At 33.9% G+C, this 16,687-nt stretch overlaps 1 protein-coding gene across 4 annotated transcripts in view; it reads left to right on the top strand.

Annotated features, from left to right (window-relative positions):
• Positions 1-16,687, top strand: part of LOC132942561 (myocyte-specific enhancer factor 2-like) — an 85,550-nt gene that overhangs the window by 61,547 nt on the left and 7,316 nt on the right. The window contains exon 1 of one of the 4 annotated variants that reach the window (XM_061011103.1): positions 5,952-6,642. The exons of 2 other annotated variants lie outside the window; for them this stretch is intronic. The gene's annotated coding sequence lies outside the window, so the exon portion shown is untranslated. Of the gene's footprint in view, positions 1-5,951; positions 6,643-16,687 lie in introns of those variants that run through there. One more of the 4 variants, XM_061011098.1, reaches the window with a different exon arrangement.

Genomic DNA, 16,687 nt, shown 5'->3' with positions numbered 1-16,687 from the left:
TTGATTCGATATACATGTTATTCGTTTCGACGAATTCCATTCAACATTGACACATTGTATTGCATTTAAATTTATAACATATTGTGTTCATATTAATTAATATAAAATATACGTTTCAATTACATCTGTAAATTAATAACAGTTTTCAATTTTTCGTTGCATTCCAACTATAATTTTCTTTGGATTCGGTTTATTATTACAGCATTAATTAAATAATGAATTAGTCAATTATTAATATTACGTTAACCTACAACTGCAGCAGACGTCAGACACGGAATACAGACATTTCGTATGTAACGGAAACCCATAATAATTCTATTATTATTTTGCTATATAAGTAGCAGACGTATTTTGATTCCTTGAATCACGTCATATTGTCGTATTATTATTATTTATTTATTGCATTCTCTTATCTTTCCTACAATATTCTTGATTATAATGTAAAAATAATAATAATAATAATATAATATTTTAGTGTTCTTGGAAATAAGTTAGAGAACAACTTCTAAAGGGCATTTGAGCGGTCAAATAATATTATTTATATACAAGTGTTGGGTGACTAAAAACTTGGATGTTGTTCATGAACTAATTGCTGAACTAATTCTTCGAGGGAACTTCTTCGTCGTATTAGATTATATGATAAGGAACCAAACCAAGGTTTGCATTCGGTAAGTTTGTGCCTATATCGAACCTGCATTTTCAAAAGTCGCCAAGTTCATAATAGACAATAGTAGGTATAGTGACATAGTGCATAATGATTACTGTGCAATATAGTGCTTACTCGTACAACAGTGCTACTAAGTGTAATTTACTTACTTAAAATCATCATGTCCGGCTCACTATATTATACGTTATTTTTAGACACAAACCCTAACCGGGATGTTTCGACATTTGAAAACGTCACCGCCACATAAATACAATATATGTGTGTGCATAATACGTCCATGATGTCAAATCACATGTTTTTAGAATATGAATTCTATGCTTAGTGTGTGCGATGTTCATATAAATGTTTCCCGATTTCTACAGCTTGCACGCGCCGCTGTTAAGAATAACAAAATTACGGAATGTATATAGTTAAACTATTTACTATTATAATACACGGGTTCAAGGTAGAATACCGTCGCTCGCTTAAACCCCTTTTATTATCAATACACCGCGGTGTACTGTACGTTACGACACGATCTTCACTTGTTTGGAGGAAAATCATATTTTGTATGCAATAATGAGCGTTTCGTAATAAGATTGTAAATTATTGCGATCCAACGACTCGATAACGGCCTGTATTATTTCGGCGATGCGCGTACAGAGGATATTTATTGTAAGATACACATATAATAATTGCCGCATAAGTTTCGGGAACAATTTAAATGCACCTAGAATGGTGACAATTGTGATTTTTTACTGATATAACCGCGGTGACGTTTAAATGCAAATCGTATTTGTGTCTCAAAATGCGTTTCGTAAAACAATTTGCATAGCAATACGGACGAGGTTAAGAACCTTGGGAAATTGTCTACAATATCGTTTATCAGATTTGTGCGTTTGTCGTACGACATAATATAAAATATAATATGAATAATATAAGATACTTGTTCGAATTTTAAACGTCGACCCATGAATAAATGCAGGTGTTATGTGCCCTGAAAAAGCGTTGTACTCGCTACTCGTACGCATAATATGACGGCGGTCGTGGCGATTCGGTTGCAATCGCCGATCACTGGCGAACGCCGAATACTAATTAACGCGTATAACTGCTGAGATTGTGCGTAGAAAGTGATTATCAAGGTTTGATGCATGGGATATGCACGCGCGTATTGTGTTACGTATTTAATGATGAGAGTATTTAAAATCAATTAAAATTCGAAAACTGAAAAAAAAAAAACCATAATATTATAACATGAAATAGGTATAATAATTGTATAAAGTTGCGAAATATTATTCTCCCTTTAATAACTTGATGTGTTTATTAGAAATCGATTGTTTATATAATACCTATATACTTAACGTCACACAATACTGTATTAAAAGTGTATGAACGTGTTGCACTCTCGCGGTGGCGGACTGGCTAGGGTGCTGATGTGGCAATCGCCGGCGCCTATACTGCAGGGCCGATACAAATTGGAGCCGTTATTTTGTGTTTTATTATTTAGTACAAACAAACGAATACGTTTTTAAATTACAAAAAAAAAATACAAAAATCAAAATATTGAACTTAAAATACAAATTAAATAAGCCACTCCAAGAATTAGAGCCTTATAATACTATATACTTTATGAACATTTCTGGAGGACTCGCGACTAAATAATTGACCCAATTATGTCAGTTTCCCGGTGTGACGATTTACCCATTTACGATTTAGTCCCAGTTCACCCCTGTAAGTACAAGTTGTGTCTATATCAATAAATAATAATTGTACTGTATATTTTCAATGAAAAACAAATGAATAATAATATTAAAAACGACGTAAATAAATAATGAAGTAAACGTATTGAAACCGTTTACTAAGTCCAAACTCCGAGGGTTGTATCGTGGTCGTCGTTGTTATAGTTCGCATTTTTTCCTGGAAAATAATTATTCGCTTTTTGAATGAAAAGTCATTATTTATATAGTAATATAGTATTAAGTAGTAGCTATAATGCTATATAATATAGTGACAAGATGTGTAAAGTTCAATAATTATTCGATAAAATGGCAAGGTGAAAATAAATATTTAATATTATGTACACCTGAACGGGTAATACAAACGATGAGTTAAAATATTTGTGATTGCGATGTTGAAAATGTTGTAGTACCTAATAACTAATAAGTAATAATATAATTTATAGTATCGTTAAAATCGTTTAATAATTAATTTAATAAATATTTTTCTTTTCTCGACGTAAATCCTTTATACCGGAATCGTGATAAAAACACGAGAACGTGGCCGCAGTGGCGACTCAATCAAAGTGCAGTATTATAACAATATAGTATATTATGCTATTGTTGTGTAACGACGACAATCGAATATTAGATTGTGTATAACAATATTGCGGCATCCATCACCTCATCACATCAGAGGCACATTTTTAATATTTTTTCGACTTTTGAGTCCACGCTATTTCGTTCTTCGATTTTATTATAAAAAAATTAGACGTCACCACAATCGTTTGTATGTCACGTTTCGCCACTTGCGAGTATAGCCGTTTACGTGATTCCCAATCGTTTACCTATACACCATTACTCTATAGTCTATGACCTACACGAAAACGATTACACGCCACCGTCAGTTGTAGAGAATCGGTGCGAATTGTTGGCGCGCGACGTCAACGACGTAGGCAGCGTGTAATAACGAAAATACGATATAATATTAATAGTAAAAATAATAATATTATTTATTGCTAGAATTAAATATTACTTACAGGTAAGATTCATACAGATGAAATATATCTAGCATTGCTCTCCACCGAGGTGAAACCTCTTACGCGTAGTATGATAATAACAAATTCAAAATAAGAATATAAATTAATTAATATTTTTACACATTTTATAAAAACAATATACTATTATATAATAAGAATAAACATTTGGGATGGGAAATATTGATTAATAGATTTTTAATTTAGGATAAATACATTTATAATTTTTATTTTTTTTTTTCGTAAAGATTATTGTAAAATTAATTTATCAGTTTATTTATAAAAAATACAAATACTATTACTTACTTACTATACTATTTATAATAAAAATAACTAGTGAAACGGGGATCATATCTATATAGACTAAAACCAACCTGTATATTGCATGTATTTAAAGATTTTATTATGAAATTAATGATATTTTGATAAATATTTTCCTCGTGTTGTAAGGATGATTTTTAGTATGTACCTATTAATATTTAATTGAGTTTGTTTTAAAGATATAACATAAAGCTTGTTCATTGTATAATTATTTGTCAATGGAAAGTACCTAATCGTATTAGTTTAAACAATTTATTTGGAAAAATTATATGGATTTGCCTAGCATTATTTTTATTAATTTGTTCATATGATATAACAATATTATAAATTATAATAATATAAATACCCGTCTTATGGCCTATGGGTATTCGATATCGTAACAAAACAAAAAGCCTTGACGGAACTGTAAGGTGGCGGATAGCTTGTCGGAACCTGCCCGTTTCGGGGGATGACTTATATAGTTTTATGACAATGACCGACGAATGATGATCGTCATAATCAGGACGACCGTAGTTGACAGTCGTTGTTCAAGTAATATCTGTAGATTACTGTGAATAACTGTGGATTTTTGACAGTTTAAATAAAACAATTAAAATGAGCAATACTGTCAAAATATGTTACGACGATTAAGTTATTATTCCGTACATCGAGAATATTATTATATCGGTCGCGTACGCGGGAATAGCATCTGAATTGGTACCCGCATATGGCTATCATGTAATATCATTAATCATTCTAATATCCACATCCGAATTGGATCTCCAAGATTTTTCTGTAAAACCTGTTTCACACGATGTGCCATAGCATGTATTATACAACTAGTCTCTGCCGTTTTTAGGTTCATGCGAGTTGACCGCGAACACGGTCAAACACGTCAATATTGTACCTATATTTATATTATACGACGGAGGCATCACACGTCATGACACATCACATAGCAGTATTATATCACCGATAATTTTTTCAATTTTACAACTTTGGACTTCTTTAGTTTTTAGAGGACTTCACACCTGCATGTGTTGTCTCCGTCTTACACACGTACGATATAGACAATATTTCCATTATACCCAATATAACGTTCATTATATCGTTTAATATCAACAATTTCAATAAATTTAAAATACCTTTAACTTTTCAAAATTTAAATTTTTTAGAAAAGAACTCAACGTCATGCCCTCCAAAATATTGTCATCTTTTAATTTTGTAATAGGTGTTTTAATTCTAACACCAAAATTGATCGAGTTCTACTCAGACTGCTATATCGTACGTGTGTAAGACGAAGACAACACATGCGGCTGTGATGTCCTCTTAAACCATAATTGTTAATTTTGTTTATGTTAAAACTAAAAACTCTTTCGTTTTTTTTTTACTTTCTAGTATATTTTATAGTGGTGTGAATAGAGTTCAAAGAGTCTAATAAACTGTAGGTTTAAAAACAATTTTCGAAACAAACAACCTATAAGTAATAACGCTATGGGTCAGGCATACATATGTATATATTATACCATATATTATTATGGAAAAGGTAACTTTATAGCGGATTTTCGTGTAGAATATACAATAAACAATACTTTTACCATTAATAAAATGTATGAAATTTTAATGCACGAAGACCACGCCGTTATTTCAAATAGTGATAACTTGCATACAATATAATGCACCATATAATATAGGTACACGAAAAGAAAAAATTTGCATAGGTATTCACAGATCAATTCTTTATAAGTATATAACATGCACATTGTATACACGAACAAAAGTTTTGACGAAATCCGTAATACATAATAATAATATGCAATACTCCAATACCTATGGTTTATTTTCGCTGTATTATTTAAAATTTAAACAAAATGGTTTTTAGTTTTACGAAACAAAGCTATAATGTAAACGGTATTCCGTACCGCCTATGATAATAACGTGCAAAACAAGTCGGTAACTGAATTCGGACTTTCGAATTACTGCCATGTCGTTATTGCGTCCGGCGACGACGATACGAAAGGAATAACGAAAAAAGTTCACCCCCCGCCCACCCTCATCCCCCGCAAAGACGCGGGCGCCCGGTCTTGACGTCACCGTTCCCATGTGCGTGTGCTTGTGTTTGCGTGTGTGTGTAGAATGCGCGGTGAGCGCACTGCGCGCGCGCGCACGGCGGCGCATTTGCTTGTACGTGAGTGATGCGCGCCGTGTGTGCTGGTCGTGTTGGCAACACTACACTACTACAGTCCCGGGTGGCACAAAGTGGTTCTTCCTCGCGCTCGGGGGCATTTTTCCGCACAGTCTTTTCGTCTGGCGCGCTGTTTGCACACGCCGGCGCTCCGTGACGCTTTCAGTTTTTTTTTTTTTTCGTTATTATCATTTCGTCGTTTCCCACTTTACTTTTCCTCTCTACATTTCTCCATCGCACCGTCGACCGTCACCTCGCCGCGTACGCCGGTCGTCCGCGCACGTCAAGTCCTTTTCGATTTTTTTTTAAAAAAACTCGTCGTTACGAGTTTGAAATTTTCGCGGCCAGAAATAACCGAACGCGCGCGCGACACTCCGTACGGTAGTACAGTAGTAGTAGCCGTCGTGTACGGTCCCCCCCGATCGGTCTGTCTATCCATCCTCTGTCCGTCTCTTCTACTGAAATAAAATCGTTTTCACAAATAGGCTTTTCATAGTCTTCCTCTCCGCGGCGGACGCTGCCACCGCCACTGCGCCACGTTCTACGGTCACGTTTCCCGCGCGATACCGACCAACAGGTATTGCTGATTTTCCAACAGTATTTTCTTCGCGAACACCGTTGATTGCTGATTTTGGTCCATGTCGATCAATCTGTCGTCGTCGTGTTGCTGTTGTTGCCGTTGCTCGTAGACGATGTGAGATTGGAAATATTATTTTCAAATCTCAACCGTTTCCCGCCACTTTCTCGCCGACAATATTGGTAAGTTTCCATTCTATCACGTTGTATTGTTATTATTGTACGTCATTCGTTTGTCAACACTCAAAAACACACGTTTAAAATTTTACATTTCATTCGGTTCGTTCCCGAAAGTTTTTTTTTCAATTATAAATTATTTGTGATAGGTATTATAAACTATTTAGTGTGCAGAAAAAAATAATATTGTCTTGGTATTTGCGCAGCTGATAATACTCGTAAAGACACTCAAATGATCAGAGTAAAATGTGTTACCTACTTAAAGAAAATAGGTACGTGGTTTATGAAAGAAAAATATTTCTTGTATCGTTGAATTTGCTTGCTATAAAATACAATTATTATCAAAAATTGCTCCAACGTGCCTGCCAACAGAATGTATTCGTACAATTTATTACTGACGTTAATGTTAATCAAGAAATACTTTTTTATCTATTTAACGATCCTTTATTTGATTACTACCGTGTAAAGTTTATTTTATCTTGTGCAAGTTAATGTAGGTATAGTTAGCACTAAAGACTTAATTTGTTTTTCCCAATATATTTTTTAAAAGTTTTTAGCATTCCAAGGTCGCTAATACCGATTTTGGCCATAGTTCAAAGGGTAATGAAATATTCACCTTTGTAATATTATATTATATTGTTTGAACTAGTTCCTTGCTTCCTCCGATGTATAAGACTCAAATTTACCGGTAAAATGTAAATAATCGTGAACTGCATTTAAATATTTACAGGTAGGTACTTGAAATTAATTAACTGTAATTATTTTGGTGAAATAATGAGAAGGCACTTCACTGCTAATAAATATAAATTATAATTATGTTTTTGTTTATCATCGTTATCGTTCGAACTATTTATTATAAATTGAGTAAAAGTTAAATATTCAATGCAATTCTAATGAGCTGATTGCTTCAAGTACCTAATTACGTTGACTTAAAAATAAAATGTATAAAAGTAACCCAGAAATAAGGCAGAATTTACTCTACTACCTGAATATTATTATTGGGGATATTAATAACAATGCGTTACCGGTTTATTACCTAATTAATTATTTTTAGATAATATTCAATAGATGTTCGCCGGATAATAAATATATTTTATTCGACTTTGGTGGTATCGTTAGTGGATTGCAATGTTTTGCGATGTGAACCACCACATGTAAACACACGCGGCTGTGCAGATTTGTCCACTCGTTCCTTGTTCCACCCGTTCCTTGTTTCACCCGAGCTGAAACCGTTCATGTGGTAAATTAATTCATGTCGACTCGCGTATAGGATTTTCCGTCAAATTGTGCATAATACAGACGGTTTTTTTTTTTGTTGTAATCGTATTATTGTGCCTTTGAAAATTGCATTAGTCATGCATTAAAACCGACAGCCGATTGTGAATACAGAATAATAATATAATATTATAATAAATTGGCGTAGAGAGCCGCATGCGTATCACGTTGTTATCAAAGATTAAGTACCATTAAAGTGACCACTGACTCGGACGTGTCAAATACGAAATACGTCAGTGGAACCACCCTGTATTGTATTGACGTTTTATTTATCTGTGACTAGGTACATAATATTCTGTACATAAATTAATCGAAAATGTTTTACTGTTCTAAAATCAGTTGAATAATTTTACGTTGGTAAGCACATAAACACTAATAATAATAATTATTATTATTTTTATTTACGGAAATTATTTTCAATGGTATAATATTTACAATGGCAGTAGGTAGTTATTATAATATGTACACCTAACTGTTGTATAATCTTTATGGTATATTATAATGCAACGCAATTAATCCGTTCTATCAAATGCTTTAAAATTATAATACTCGAAGATGGCTTTTTTATTTTGGATAATTACTTCATTTAATTTATATAAATTATCCCCCCCCCCCTTATATTGTAATAAATATACAGCACACAATTTTATGAATTTTGATATTAGAGACATTTTGAACAAAATAGGGATCTTTAGAAATAAAAACTTCTAATTTTCAATAATAAATTTAATTTTTCATAGAACCTACTTTCAAGTATCATTGATTTTTAACACTGGGCTCCCGATATTATAATTTTTAAGTATTTGGTTCTAGTAATATTATTGTGGGCTAATAATTTGATTTAAATGGAAAATTTGATTTGTTTTTAATAAATAATAGTTTTACTTTAGGTAAATAAATTCTGAAACCTTCTTTATAATTCTTGTGATGTAAAATATTAATATTTGAAAATACTCATAATTATAGCACACTATTGAAACTGGTGAACGAAAATTTGTCATGTCTGTAAGACGAAGACAACACGGGCGAGTACGACGTCCTCTTTAAAGTGGTTGCAGTTTGTGTAACTAAAAATAACATTTTACTGCTATTTGTTTTTAATGAAAATGAAGTGTACATCAATGTGGTGTATCTTTTTAATTTTTAATATTTTTCTTATACATTTTGATACAATCTTATTATTCAACGAATAACTGCTTTTTATATTAATACAAATTGAAAAAGAAGTAGAGATAAATGATAAATTGTTACCCTGTTTGACCCCAGAAAAAAATATTTTACGGTCTACGCACTAATCTATTTGGGGGTACGATTCGATTGAAATTATTTGAACCCTTGAAATTGAAATTTGATGATGTAAGTGATTTTAAATTTCAGTAACCTGAATATGTAGCCAATGTAGGTACCTAACATGTATTCGGTAATCAACATTACACATGAACCAATAAATCAATGAAAATGAAATGTATTACACTAAAAATGTGTTTTATTATCCTAATAAATATTAGGATTAATGCGTGATTTTTATTTATTTCGGAATGAAATGAATTAATTTTTGTTTTTAAATGAATACCAGTGAAAAGTAAAAATGTGTAATGAATATGTATAAAATTAAAAACCATTACGTTTTAGTTTTATTTCTCGTTTTATTCTATGATAAAATATATCTTAAAACAATTACTATAACTAAAGTATACCAATTCCAATTTTGTATGCTAACAACATCTGTTTATATTTAATTAATTGTATTATTTATTTTCTTATATACTAAGTTTCATACTATTCCATTTAACTGAAGGTACAAATATGAACTAATTGTCCATGTTTCTTTAAAAAATGTTTTATATAGTGGGCTCTGACGGTAACACCAAAATCGTATATGTAATTATTTAACGTTTATATAATTTATAGTATGTTTTGATAACCAATATAATACGTTCAGCATTTATTATAATTATATAAAATTGAGAAAAATTTTATAGCTGTAGTTCCCATTGTTAAAAGTTACATAACACGTGTGAGTCGGCCTACACTAGATAATAGATACCTATAATGTAAAATTGTCAACTATGTTATACTATAAGTGATTTAACTCGTTGAATTTATATTGATTTCCACGTGGGAGTCTTTCGGAAGGTAGTGTGCTGCATTATATCTAACAAAAATAACTGATATATTCCCATAGCAGCTCTACACAATGTTCATTTATTATGAAAAACTTCATTACATACCTACTGAGATCGTTTAACAATTAATTATTTACCTATATATTATATATTGGTTTGAAATTTGAATGACAAATAGGTGATGGTACTGCGTAAAAATCCACATGAATGTACAATTTTAAAAATAATGGTTTAATTGTATATCGATGTAAAAAAATGCTGTTACGGCAACATTGTTTTTAACCTTATTTACTTAATTTAGAAATCCTTGATTAAGCCGATGTGATGGACTTGCGATGTAGACTCTTAGGCAATGCCAAAAAATCTAATCTCAATAATAATCAAACTTTTCAAAACAATATCCTACGCACAATCACTTAATGTCCTATCATTTATTTTAAATTTTACTTTCCATACAGAAGTAATAATAACATACTATAATAAATGTTTTCATAATAAACTACTTCCCATCCCTATTTCTTCGCATCAAAATAAGTTAGCCACTCGAACAATTCCTGGGAATAATCACCTACCATGACGGAAAAGGACCGGTGTGGATATCTTCTTATGAATACATTTTAATAAATAAATTATCTGAAAAAAAATCAATAAGAGATAGGTATTATTGGGTAGATTCTTTCTTCGCGTTTTTCGTATAGTTATCGTGTACCTATCACATACTCTTATTGTACCTTTAGGCACTAGAATAACAGATGCCTAAATTCTATAATTCTCCTGAAAGTAAAAAAAAAAAAATTAAAATCCTTTATACTTGTTAAACAGTTTTTAAGTGTAACATACAGAATGGTTCTTTAAATATATACTTAATATAGGTTAGTTTTACTATAGTAGAGTAATAACTAAGAAGTTCCATTTTATTCCATTTGCCACCATTATAATTGGTTTTGATGTGCTCGAATCGATCTGTTTGATGCAATTTAATGGTTTTATAATCGTGTCAAAAATATTATGACATTGCACAATACACCCGTCGGTTATATCTAAATTATTAGTTTATGTAAACTATAAATATCTGCTATAGGTAGTTATTTGGGATAGGTATTGAATAAGCAGCATTATGCCTAATATAGTATTTTGAAATATTTTAATAAATGTTTTTTTTTTGAGGTCATTAACTCAATATTTATTTTGATTTTTTGATTTATTCTAACTAGAAATTACCGTTTATCATTGAACTTAAAATATTTGAACATTCCTATTATAAATCCTCATTTCCAACGATTTATATGAATTTTAATGTTGTGTAACTCATTTGTAGTGGATTTTTAATGTATTGTTTTCTATGCATTAAATTACAAACATTTGTAGGTAAAAATGTGAAATTGTTTTTAAAATGTGATAGCTGATTTAATATAAAATCCTATGAGAAATATTAAACATTTAACATTGTACTAATTAAGGTCTAATACAATTTTTAAATTGCTGCTTGTAAGAAAAACACGCAAGTGGTATTATCCGAAGAAGTATTTTTCGTATATGTAATTTAACTATGAAAATTAAATTAGACTACTACATATTATTAGTAGCCGATGAGGTATTAAAGAAGGTATTTTTGTCATATCTATTGTTATTTGTTCGTTTAAAAATGATCAACTCTACCTGTCACCGTAGTACCTATAACAATGACGTAATGATACGGGGTCTTAACATTTCATACTTTTAGCGAAATAAAATGGTACCTATAATACATATATGTTATAACTACCTCATGTTGTCAATATTTCATTCTCTGTTTAAAATTAACAATATATAGATCGTTGATAACCAAAGTATCTAACTCTTAAGTCGTGTGATATTATAATAAATTATCTTGAGTACCTACCTACCTACTAGTTAAATAGATTGAAATGTTTCGTAATATAATAAGAACCACTATAATAAGCGGAACGTGGTGGAAGTGAGTAACTCCAGTGCTTTCGGCGAATCATCGCCGATGTTTTCGCCGCCGCCACCGGCTTACCTCTTTGTCAGGGTCGCGACTGCTGACGTCATGATATATTATAATATCATAATAGCTCGCCAGTTGCCATTTGGGCAATTGAGCCTGTATACATAATAGCATACAGAGTGATGTGAGTAAGCGCCATATCATTTTCGTGGTTAAAGAGTAAGCACGAGCGCGACCTTTCCACCCGTTTTACACTAAAACTCGCTGTAATTGTATAACGATATAATGTTATTGGACGTGTGAAACTCGCGCACGCGCCTCAATAGCACTCACCGCTGTGGTTAGTCATCGAATACCAGTCGAAAGCTTTTACTATGTCGCTCTAATTGAAGACGTCGATGATATACCGCTGCCCTTTGAAGTTGCCCGGCATTACCGCCCATTAACTACTCGTCATTAATATAAACTCAACGGCCACAGATACGGTTTAAGCGCGCGATAAACTTTCAGTGTGCGTGCATGTGCGCGTGCCCTCGAATTTTCCGAGGGCGCGAAACGCGTGGTGTGAACGTTTTTACTGAATGAACGCAAAAAAATTAAATGAAGTTTTGTGGTGATCGGCGGTGGCGAGGGGAAAGCCGTGTTACTGCGGGTATAGTGGTGGTTGGCGGTCGGTATATCTTCTCCGCGATTCTCTACCGTTAGTTGTCGTTACGTAAGTAATACGTGGGAGTCGATATAATAACGGATTTTCACTGTCAAAAAAGTCGAATTTCAGCGGTTCAGGTGTCATAGGGGATTTTATGTAGGTAGGTGGGTGGACGAGAAAAAATCCATATCGCCGATATTTGCAGATGGTTTTCCTTCAAAGGGTTCAAAAATGTGTTTTATGTATAGGTATATAATATTACAATATCGCGTGCGTGCGTGCGTACGTATGTGTGTGTGGGGGGTCTATGTCGTCTGGGTGGGTAGTCATGATGGTGGGAAGAGGGTAGACGTGCTGGTAGGAGGGTTGATTGAACGTCACGCCGCGCAGCGCCGGTCGGGCGCACACGTACGTCGCTGCTTCATAAATCCCGGGTATCATCGCCGCCGTTTTCGGACCCACGTGGTCAAGGCCACGTTCCAACGTCATTGGCGGCGACGGCATCGGCATCAGACAAAAGCCCTCGTGCGACATGGGCGGCGGCGACGCGTGCTCAGGTTATGGTTAGGGAAAGTGGTGGTGTGTTCGCCGGCGGTGGCGGCGGCGATTGGCGATCGATGGTAACAACACCGATTGCGTCACGACGTCGGCGGCGGCTGCTAGAGGACGGATGTGTATGAATGTGGCTGACGCCCACGTCAACGATCTAGGTAAAAAAACAAATTTGAATAAAATAAATAGTATACAGCTACTGTTTGTGTGTTCAACGACGTAACATATTTGAACAAGACCTGGTGGTTGCAGGAGCTAGAAATCCCGAGTTTCGGAATGTTCGTTTTTGAACTGGTTATACTTGTGCTGTGTAGAGATCTTGTGTCAAGTTTTTTTTTGTTGGATGGTGATGTTCTTATTTTGAGGAGGAACGCGACAATATTAATACATTGATAAATCGAAAATATCAATCACGTGTGAGAAACGTTTTTAATCGGAGTTCTGCTCACAAGGTCACTGATGGTGGTTCAAAAGGGCGATGTACCACAGTATAATTATTAATTATCGGTCTAGCCATGTAGTCTTACCTTTTTTGTTACGAGCTGGACTGTGTCTGGTCGCCATTTCTTATCGCAACGAAACGGTGTAAACTCCTATCCTTTTCAGACCGCGAAATGGTGCTATATTGTCATCACGCATGACTATTAATAATACAATCATTCTTTTTCGTATTCCAATTAATAATGAATAACGATGCACATTTTTAAACTCAATCCAGTAAGTAAACTATAGGTGTAACTGATGTGCATGTCAATGTTCAAATAGTCAAATATTAATACTTTCATGAATGTGAAATTTTATATTGTTTGTATATATAATATAATATTATGTATAATATATATAAAATCTATATACAATCAAATAGGTACATTGTTATTCGTAGGTATAAATTAGTTAAAATTACAGTTATTTTTATCACCGCCAACTGTATTAGACATTTATCTATATTTTAAGTTCCAAAAAGTGGAAAGTAAAATATTAAAATATAATACTACCTACCCTCCACCTGAACCGCGATTTTCAATTGCGTCACTGTAAATTGATTTTAGGACTAATCCCGAAAATTCAAAAAAAAACTCGTTTTGTATGACGTATAGGTAGCTCATAGCCTATAATATACCGGACACTATACTGCACCACCTACCTCCAACCCTGTAAAGTGCGGCCCACGCGTCGAGCACTACGTGAATTTCAACCCGACTACCCCTTTGCGCGGGCGGCCGCGTGCCAAATTAAATTGCCTACGGCCCACGTAATTCCCGACGTTTGTTGAACCTAGTCCATCCGCCGCCGCCGCCGCCCTTAGTGTCAACGTCGTCATACACCAACCCTCCGTCGCACGCCCACTACAACTACACACCCTGCCCGTACGCACTTGTGTCTCGCCGCACGACCGTGTCCGGTGTAGTTAAAATGTCTTATGGTTGGGTCTCACAATGTTATTTTCGCACCGTGTCTAGCACTCCACACGGGTAGTAATTTGTGGTGTTTGTATTCCCCGTCTTTTGGATTTTTCCTACTGCAAGCCTAAAATATAAAATTATTATCGTAGTAGTGCCGTGCTTTCTGTGAAATCATCGTCTGGAATACTATATCAAGGCACTTCATAGAAAATATAATATAATTTTATAAACGTTTCCAACTAAAGTAAACGTAACCAATTATAATGGTTTGGAAAACAACCAATTAGAGAAGGTGCTCATTCAGTCTATTTTTAACGTTTATTTTTGTCAATCGGTACTATCAAAATGGATTTATTTTATAGTCCTAGGAAAAAACATTTATATAGGCATCTGAATTATATTACTTAATTGATGTTAAATTTGCCCATTGTACGTAAAGGATTATTAATCTTGCTACACCCGCGTATGCAATAGCGATATTCGAAAACTAGTTGGCAATCAACAATGAACTGCCAACAAGTTTTTGAGATTGTACATTTTTTCTTTAATCGGCAATATTAATAAATAAAAAACAGGTGTCGGTACACACATATTACACATATTATTTTTCTGTCGTCAAGACTAAATGTTGGTTTTGCTCTTTTTACACCGGTAATACAGACAAAATAATGTTTTTTGGTTTTTTTTTCTTTTTATCATTTAGATGTGAAATATTATTTCGATTAAAAATGATTGGTGTTCTGAACAGTTTAAACATTGAAATTTTCTATTACAATTAAAACTATCTGTTATTTGTATTTCCGTGGGTTTAGAGTTCATCGGTTCGATATTTTGATCTCGATTGTATCTAAATCGGTATTGATAAAATCCGGATTTACCGGATTTCGAGAAGAAAAAAAAAAGTGTGTTTAATTTTATAACAAACCGGATTGTGGTATCGCCGTTGTCGTTCGAATTTAAATAATAATATTATCATTTGACCGATTTCCTGAAGTAGTATATAACTGTGCGTTCTTGTGTTATAGTTGTGTAATGTGTATAATATCATGATTTAGGCATTTACAATTTTGAGAGGTCGCCTCCATTAGCGTATTTATCACGAAGGGCTTAACTGCTTAAGTGGAAAATGTCCTCCGAACGTTTTTTTTCCTGAATCCCCCGGAGGTGTGTGCGTACCATATAGTATACATAATATTGTCCGGTAACGACGACAACAACATTATTTTATCAGTTTATCTTGTGTTTAAATCGGTGCCGTTCGTAGACGGTGTCCCGTTACGAAATCGCGTTTAATTCCATAAAATTGCTCCTCACCAAGCGATTTACGTTACTCGTGTTTTCCTTCTCTGACGGAAAATTGAAAAATTACGACCTTCGATCGTGTGTGTGATCGCTCATAATTTTATCATGTTTGTGTGTAGTGACCTGGGTCACCGTCGGAAAAGTCCCGTAGAACAGCTGTAGATCGATGATCGAACTCATATGTAAATGTCGAGTGGTAGCGGGTACTGGCCACTGAGTAAGTTGAGTGGATATCGTTCTCTTAATATTCTCGATAGACGAATCATTGTTTTTTATATTAATACGATGTTAAATTAAACAATAGTTGCTAACAGCACTCGACATTTGCACGTGCGTAAATAAAATGGAAACTCTTCCGCGCCCCCTTTCTATTGGGCCATGGTTTTTTTTCACTTTCGTCCAAAATCCAAAGTGGGTTTAGTGATGAAAACACCTCTTGGCTCGTGTCGTCATTTCTCGTCGAGAATCGATACCTCATTGTAACTTTTTTAAACGTCGCCAAACCCCGTCGATATAGTATTTAGTACGTATAATATACCTATTATTATTAACCTCGTTCGTGTAATAATAATAAACACGTTCGTAAACATATTATAATCTATATACTAACAGTCGCATACGCACCACACACCGACGAATGTATGCATACCGTCGTCGCTATCCGCTGCTGCACCCTCCACCGCCTCTCTCCACCACGACGCACAACCAGTTGCCGCCGCGGCGTTGTCTGGAACCATTTCCACAGGTTTTTTTTTTTGTATTTTATTCCCAATAAACGAAAAGTTTATTCTCCGTG

The sequence above is a fragment of the Metopolophium dirhodum genome, chromosome 4 (genome assembly GCF_019925205.1).
Source record: "Metopolophium dirhodum isolate CAU chromosome 4, ASM1992520v1, whole genome shotgun sequence".
Classification (NCBI taxonomy): Eukaryota; Metazoa; Arthropoda; class Insecta; order Hemiptera; family Aphididae; genus Metopolophium; species Metopolophium dirhodum.
The sequence above is the reverse complement of the archived record's forward strand: the minus strand, read 5'-3'. Positions and strand labels throughout refer to the sequence as shown.